Genomic DNA, 8,586 nt, shown 5'->3' on the forward strand with positions numbered 1-8,586 from the left:
CTTGTGGCCGCTTTCAATAAAAGGTAAAAACATGAGCGGATGCAGCTCTGACACTCATGAATTTAGAAACTCTCAATTCCCATAGAATTCCCAAAGAAGACCTGGGAATTGTAGCTCTGAGCTTCTTTACAGAGGGTTGGACTAGATGACCCTTGGGTTCCCTTCCATCTCTACCATTCCATCGCTACCATTCTAGGATGCTCCCTGTCTCTCTCTCTCTCGCTCACTCACACACTCACTCCTCCTTTTCATGGCAGTTTCACCTTTTTCTGCACTCCTAGCTCGGAAGGGCGGAAGAGGCGCTGCGACGCTGGGCCAGCAGAGACGTGCCGAGCCAGGCTGGCCCTCTCTTTCTCCCAGCCGCTCTCTCTCGACCCCGCTCTCCCCAGGGGGCAGCCCTGCCCCCCGCCCCGCCCTCACCTGCCTTTCTCCCCCAGTGGCTTTCTTCTAGTGCCGCCATTTTGGGCTGTGCTGCCGCCATGTTGGGCGAGGGCAGGGGTACCGGAAGGAGGTGCCATAGGAGAGGCAAGAGGACAGGAAGGAGAGGGAACTGGGCGGAAGAGGCTGTGCTGCCGCCATGTTGGGCGAGGGCAGGAGTACCGGAAGGAGGTGCCAGCGGAGGAGAGGCAAGAGGACAGGAAGGGGAGGGAAACGGGCGAGGGCAGGGATACCGGAAGGAGGTTCCAACCAGAGGAGAGACGAGCGGAAAGGAAGGGGAGGGGAAAGGGGGGGAGAGGCGCTGCGACGCTGGGCCAGCAGAGACGTGCCGAGCCAGGCTGGCCCTCTCTCTTTCTCCCAGCCGCTCTCTCTCGACCCCGCTCTCCCCAGGGGGCAGCCCTGCCCCCCGCCCCGCCCTCACCTGCCTTTCTCCCCCTTCCTCTCGTGCCCCTTTGTGGAGGGATGGTGCGGGTGGGCTGCGGAAGCCAAACGGAGCCTCTCGTGGGCGAGGAACTGCAGCTTGCCGCCCCTGCCTCACGCGCGACCACAACAGCAACACGCGCGAAGGTGGGGGCCGGCCTTCTCCCTCGCAGGAGAGAGCGACTCTGCGTGCACATAGAGTTCTGCGCATCTCATACTGTATATGCTTACACAGGAAGGGAGGTATTTTGTTAGAGCATTCAAAAAATATGATGTCATGCCTACCCATGGAAGTGACACAGTCCAGAATCAAGCTACCTGCACCTGCCACCTCGCTCTGGCTGGCTGGGGTGGGGAACCTGGGGTCCTCCAAAAGTCGCAGGACTAGGACTCCCATCAGCTTCAGCCAGCATGCTCAGTGGCCAGGGACAAATGGGAGATGCAACGCCCAGAATTGCAGCTCTGCTAACTCTTTTCAGTTAAGTATTGACATTTTTCTGTGTTTAGCAGTCACTATGCATCTTTGGCTCGCCTGTCCATTGCCCCATCCCCATCCTCTTGCATGTCATCTTACCACATGTTACATGAGCTGGGCTCTAGGTGTTGCATACCACAGAGACATGCAGAATGCCATAGCAGAAACTGCAGGTGACTAGTCTCCTGATTCATCAGCAGATTTTAAAAAAAAATATGTTTTTTATTACATTTTCATTTCAAATACACAAACAAAATACACAATTTCATATCTTTCCTTACTCCCCGTAGAGCATTGACTTCCCTCCTTCCCTTCTGCAGGTTTTCTTATTCCAATCTCTAATCCACAGTTCCTGAGTAGTATCTGAACCATGACATAAGATTTATTTCAGTCCTGCTAACGTCCTCAAACTTCAACAGTTCTCACTTATATAATCCATAAATTTACTCCATTCTTTTTGGTACTTTGTTTCCTCCTGATTGCGGATCCTATGGATCAGTTTTGCTAATTCCGCATATTCGAACATCTTCGTCTGCCACTCCAGTTGGTAATTCCTGTGTTTTCCATTTTTGGGCTATCAAGATACTGGCAGCAGCCGTTGCATAATCTTTGGTCTGCCTTCTTGATATCCTCCTCCATCAAACCTAGCAAAAAAGCTTCGGGTATCTTTTTTAATTTGTTATAGATCAGTTCCCATTTTTTTTTCATTTTGTCACATGTCCACCACATGTGGTAGAAATCACCATCCTTTTCTTTGCATTTCCAACAAATTTTACTACTCGTCCTATACATTTTTGCTAGTTTGACAGGTGTTAAATACCAGCGATATATCATTTTCATTACATTCTCTTTTAGAGTAATGCATGCAGTAAATTTTAAATTCTCATTCCAAAGTTTCATCCATGCATCATATTCAATGTTGTGCCTAAAATCTATTGCCCATTTTATCATTGCCTCTTTTATCAGTTCATCTTTTGTGTTCCATTCTAGTAAGAAATTGTACATTTGTAAAGGTTATTTGGTCCTACTTTCTAGTATATCAATTTGAAATTTAGAATTTTTTTTATCATCGAATCCTGATTTTTTATCATCCTTAAACACGTTCACTTGATGGTATTGCAGCCATCCTGTAAATTTCTCCTCAATGCAATTATAGGGCTTCAGTTTCCATCCTTTCTCTGTTTTCATCAGAATCTCCTCATATGTGGCTCACCTCCCCTCCATGTTCAATTTCTTTACTGTTAACATTTCAACTGTGAGACCCACCACGGTGATTTCCTTTCTTTTCCTTTTTTTAATTTTTTTTTACTGAACTTGATTTATTTATTCACTTGTGACAGAAAAAAATAATTCTCTCACAGTATTTGTTACACAAGTAGAAATGAAAGTTGTGTTCAACTTCAGTGTTTTCCCCTGGAGGGTATCTCTTTTGCTAACTTGCTAATTTTGTGTGTTTTCTTCGTTCCCAGCACAGCTCCAGTTTCAAGAGCAGATTACTCTTATTTTGCCTTTTCCTCTGCTCTTGTTGCAGCCTCTTCACGCCACTTGGCTTTCTTTGCTAAGTTCCAGCTTGTGAAGGATTCATGGCATTCAACAGCCCTTTTATCAGAGGCAATCACAGCAAAGCAAGCCATGATTGTCAGGGCAATCATAATGTAACAGGCCTTAACTCGGGCTTTGTTCCTTGCAGCATCCAGCATCTCTGGCCTGCAAAAGAAATTGGGTTGGAACCAATTAGAGCAGCGTTTTTCAACAACCTTCGGTGTTTTCCTTTCTAACAGATTCTTGTTTCTATCCCATACCTCATACAAGGCACTCCGTATCACATGGTTTGTAAATCCTCTGTGCACTTTCACTTTAGCATACCAGAGATAGGAGTGCCACCCATATCTGTTATTGTATGCCTCCAAATCTAACAGGTCTGTGTTTTCTAAAATTATCCAATATTTTATCCAACATAAGCAAGCCACTTCATGGTAAAGTTTTAAATCAGGTATCGAAAAACCACCTCTTTCCTTTCTATCCGTCAGTATTTTAAATGTAATCCTTGGTTTTCTCCCTTGCCATATACGGTAAAACGTGAGAGAACCTTCTGCCATTCTCTGAATTGTCCTGTGCCTCTAATTATAGGAATCGTTTGAAATAAAAATAGCATCTTTGATAATATGTTCATTTCAATCGCTGACATTCTTCCACTTATTGACAACTTTAGTCTATCCCATATTTCCAAGTCTCTTTTAATCTCTTTCTACACTGGTTGATAATTGTCATTTATATTCTTTGCCGTCATCCAGACTCCAAAGTATTTGACTTTCTTAACCACCTTGATTCTACTTTCTTGTTCCAATATTTCTATCTCGTTCTTTTCCATATTTTTAATCACCATTTTCGTCTTTGTCTTATTCAATTTGAATCCTGCCAGTTGCTAAAACTTCTCAATTTCTTCCATTGCTTTTTTGACACTCATTTGGGGTTCTTCTAGAGTTAATACTCTTAAATTAAGCTTAATTTCTTTGGCACCTATTTTAACTCCTTTTACCTCTGATGTTTCTCTCATATAATTTTCTAATACCTCTAATACCATTATAAATAATAGTGGAGACAGTGGGCACCCCTGTCTGGTTTCCTTTGTGATGTCAAATGATTCTGTCAATACATTATTCACTATTGTCAGGGGCTCAGGAGCAGAGGCACAGGGGAGAGAGGAAATGGAGAGCGAAGGGGAAGAATCTGAGGGCAGCGGAGGGGAGAATGACAGTGACCCGAGAGATTCCATGAGCCTCTCCAGCGAATCAGAAGATTCCCAGAAGGGGGCGCCGATGGTCAGGGCAAGGGGGGTCCCAGGGGGGATGCACCAGAAGCAAGGGGCCAGCGGGGACTCCCAAAGCAGCAGCGGGAGATCACGACCAGCTTTCCCACCAGAGCGTAGCGGGGGGGAAGAGTCCCATGTGTCAGGGCCAGCGTCTCCTCCAGCAGGGAGAGAAGATGAGTCAGGGCTGACCACGCCTCTATCGGAGAGTGGGGGAACGGAGGGGAGGTCAGGTCCAGCTAGCCTCCCCGAAGGGGGAAGCAGTGACAGGAGCAGTGTAACGGTCAGGAGGAAGGTGACCGGCTGGGCGGGCGCGCCAAGTTCGAATGTACAGGCGCGCGGGACAGCAGAAAACCCGGATGGGGAACCAGGTCCTAAAGCCCGCCGGAGGCAGGGGGAAGACTCAGGGGACTCAGCGTCAGAAGAGTCTAGGAAGGGAAAGACCCCAGCGGACAGGCGGACCCAGAGGAGGAAAGAGCAAAGGAAGAGGTGGAGCAAGGCTAGAGTCTTAAACTGGTGTCTGGGGGAGGAGACTCAGACGGAGCTTCGGCAGTCTAGAGTTTGAGACGTAGAGCTGCGCGCCGCGGCTGTGAAAGCGAAACTGAGCTTCAATAAAGACTGTTTTATATAACAACGAACTGGCGTTGGTCCTTTGTGAGCTGGGACCTAGGGCAGCTCTGACAACTATTAACTTTGCTCTCTGTTCTGAATAGATTGCCTCAATTCCTCTCAGAAAAGAGCCACTTACCCATCATCCCCATACTTTTCTTCATAAATAACCAAGACAGGTTGTCAAATGCTTTTTCAGCGTCAATAAACATTAATATAGCTGATTTATTATTTCTAACCTCTAAGTATTCCAGAATATTAACAATGTGTCTTACATTATCTTTTAGTTGTCTGCCTGGTAAAAAATCTACTTGGTCTTTATGGATCAGTTCATTTAGTATTATTTTTAATCTGTTCTCCATAATGTCCGCAAATAATTTATAATCATTGTTTAACAGTGATATTGGTCTGAAATTACTGACGTTCAAATAATCTGTATCCTGTTTAGGGATCAGCGTTATATAAGCCTCTTTCCAGGAATTTGGTATCTTACCTCCTTGTAGAATTGAGTTCATCACCTCACAGAGTACCAGTATCAGCTGTTCATTAAGAGTTTTGTAATACTTTGATTCCCCTTCATGGATCACAACCTTGCCATGGCGAAGGGGCTTGAATAACTCAGATAAGCTATGAACTGTGCCGAGCAGGAAACCCAAGATGGACAGGTCATAGTGGAGAGTTTTGACCAAATGTGATCCACCTGGAGCAGGAACCGGCAAGCCACTCCAGTACCCCTGCCAAGAAAACTCCATGGACAAAGACAACAGGCATATAAAAGTTATGACGCTGGAAGATGAGCCCCTCAGGTCGGTTTCTTCACCTGTTTCTTCACCTGTGGATGTGAGAGTTTTCCAAGTATTAGGGGCTTGGAAACTCTGTGTGCAGAAGGGATGATCACCAGAAATGCTACCGTACTTTTCGCACCATAACACTCAGTTTTCCCCCCCTAAAAGGTAAAGGGAAATGTGTGTGCGTGTTATGGAGCGAATGCAGGCAGGAGGAGCCGCTCTTGCTGGCTGTTCAGCAGCCTCTCTTCCTCCGCTTGGCTCGCTGAGAAGCCGGCAACAGCTGAGCAACAGCTGAGTGTCGGGAGACAGCCTCTCTCCCTCCTGTCTGCCTGCTCTATGGCTTTTTGGCGAGGTGGGAGAAGGGAGGCAGCTTGGAAGCCGGCAAGAGCTGCCTGCAGTATGTAAAAGCCAAGGTGGGAAAAGGGAGACAGCCTCTCTCCCTCCTATCTGCCTGCTCTATGGCTTTTTGGCGAGGTGGGAGAAGGGAGGCAGCCTCTCTTCCTCCTGTCTGCCTGCTCTATGGCTTTTTGGCGAGGTGGGAGAAGGGAGGCAGCTTGGAAGCCGGCAAGAGCTGCCTGCAGCGTGTAAAAGCCAAGGTGGGAGAAGGGAGACAGCCTCTCTTCCTCCTGTCTGCCTGCTCTATGGCTTTTTGGCGAGGTGGGAGAAGGGAGGCAGCTTGGAAGCCGGCAAGAGCTGCCTGCAGCGTGTAAAAGCCAAGGTGGGAGAAGGGAGACAGCCTCTCTCCCTCCCGTCTGCCTGCTCTATGGCTTTTTGGGGAGGTGGGAGAAGGGAGGCAGCTTGGAAGCCGGCAAGAGCTGCCTGCAGTGTGTAAAAACCAAGGTGGGAGAAGGGAGACAGCCTCTCTCCCTCCTGTCTGCCTGCTCTATGGCTTTTTGGCGAGGTGGGAGAAGGGAGGCAGCTTGGAAGCCGGCAAGAGCTGCCTGCAGCGTGTAAAAGCCAAGGTGGGAGAAGGGAGACAGCCTCTCTCCCTCCTGTCTGCCTGCTCTATGGCTCTCCCTTACACACATGTAAGTGGCTCTTACTCTGCTTTCTTTACAATGAGCTGGAAGGAGGGACAAAGAGGGCATCCCCTTCCGTCCCTCCCCCAGCACCTCACCGGTAAATTCAAACAAAGCGGCTTACAAGGCTCGTGTCCCTGCGTCTCCTCCTCTTTTTGCTTCGGTTAGAGGCAAGGCAGCTGCACAAATGTGAGCTCCCCCTCTCTCTTTCTTCCCTCCCTCCCTCCCTCTTCCAACTTCAGAAAATATTGGGGGGACAGCCAGGTAAGCCCCACTCACATACCACAATGGGGGGTGGGGGATGACTCCCTCAAATATTTAATGGGGGGGGGGGGTGAAGGCACCTAGGCCCATAGGAGTTGGCTGCTTTGCCTAGGACAAATGTGAGCTCTCCATCTCTCTTCCCTCCCTCCCTCCCTCTTCCAATTTCAATAAAATATTGGGGGGGGGGGCAGGTACAGGTAAGCCCCATCTCACAGACTGCAATGATCTCAAGACAAAGTGCATGCACACTGGTACCTTATATGAATGGCAATGCCCATCAGCATGGGGGGAGGATGACTCCCTCAAATATTTAATGGAGGGGGTGAAGGCACCTAGGCCTATAGGAGTTGGCTGCTTTGCCTAGGATAAGTGTGAGCTCCCCCCCGCCCCTCTTCCTTCATCACTGTATTGGAGATACCATACATTACTGACAGTTCCTTCATTCACGTGGTTACAAAGCACGGATCCACATGGATCCTCAGGATTTTTGCACTGGGTCACCCCAAATTCACCATCAGATCACATAGCATGTCCATGGCTACAGCTTGCACCAAAAAAAATCACGCACCCACTGTTGCCTGGGGCCGCAGTGGTGCAAAAACGTGGTTACAAAGTGGAACAGTGCAAATCCGATGTATGGTTGATTTTCTATGAATTTATAACAGAAGTGTAGCGTATGTAGTGTGTGAGTGTGAGTGAAGTTTGTAAAAACTGAATGATTGGGGGGGGGTTCCTGCGACACTGGTAACCCCCTCCCTTCTGGTGGCGCCAATGTTCCCCTGGCCTCAAATGCCCCCTTGACCGCTCACCGCAACCCCATTCATCTCCACCGTCGCCACAGTCCTTGGTGTAGGCAGGGGCCACGCAGCTGCTTGGCAGGCACGGCTCACCTGGGGCGCCGGTCCGGGGACCTGGAAATGTTGGGATGATTAATGGGTTGCCTCCAAGCAATCTATCTGGTTGGTCAGGTTTTGGGGAGGCGGAAAATAAAGCTTTACTTTGGGGGCGACAGTTCCTGAACTACACGTTGTCCAGTGCCACACTCATCACCGAGAAGGTCACCTGCGCTCTTGACATGCTCCAGATAAGGAGCGGCCGGGGAGGGTGAGGAGCCCAAGACCCACCTGGAAAGCACTGCGGATTCTTCCGGTGTAGGCCAGAAGGGGGCGCCGGGCGCCTAAGGGTGACGCAGGGCTTCGCCACAGGGGACAATCTGGCTTCCATGGCTCAGCTCCACTGGGAAGCTCCCGTTGAGTCCTGCAGGGGAAGGGCGGAGGGGTGATGAACCAGGGGCCATCTAGCCTGACCCTTGCAGATGGGAACCATAGATATATAAACAGAGGAGATGGGACCCTGCAAGAATTGCAGAATGACATCTAGTCTCAACCGCTCTCATTTTTATCGGTCAGCTGCCAGGAATCCCAAAGGGGGACGGGAAGCAGGGCATCAGTAAATTTCATGATAAGAATGGTATTTCATTATGCCGGCCCTACCAGGCGGTCAGTAGTCTGGAAATCAATAAATAATAATTATATGATGTCAGAGACGGCCTCCAGGTCCCAGCTCACAGAAGACCAACGCTAGCCAGCAGAACTGTACAAAGTCTTTATTGAAGTTTAGTTCCCATTTTCAAACCCTAGCGTGCGTCTCTACGTCTAGACCCTAGACCAGCGAAGCCTCGTCTGAGTCTCCGCCCCCTGTACACCAGCTTAAGACTCTAGCCTTACTCCACCTCCTACGTTTCTCCTTCCTCCTCTGGGTCCT

General features: G+C 48.9%; 1 long non-coding RNA gene across 1 annotated transcript; it reads left to right on the forward strand.

Annotated features, from left to right (window-relative positions):
* Positions 1 to 527: 527 nt before the first annotated feature.
* On the forward strand, positions 528 to 5,543 carry LOC144328303 (uncharacterized). The gene is made up of 2 exons (XR_013393490.1): positions 528 to 1,336; positions 5,200 to 5,543. It is a non-coding gene; the product is annotated as an uncharacterized LOC144328303 (long non-coding RNA).
* The last annotated feature ends 3,043 nt before the right edge of the window (positions 5,544 to 8,586 follow it).

The sequence above is a fragment of the Podarcis muralis genome, chromosome 7 (genome assembly GCF_964188315.1).
Source record: "Podarcis muralis chromosome 7, rPodMur119.hap1.1, whole genome shotgun sequence".
Classification (NCBI taxonomy): Eukaryota; Metazoa; Chordata; class Lepidosauria; order Squamata; family Lacertidae; genus Podarcis; species Podarcis muralis.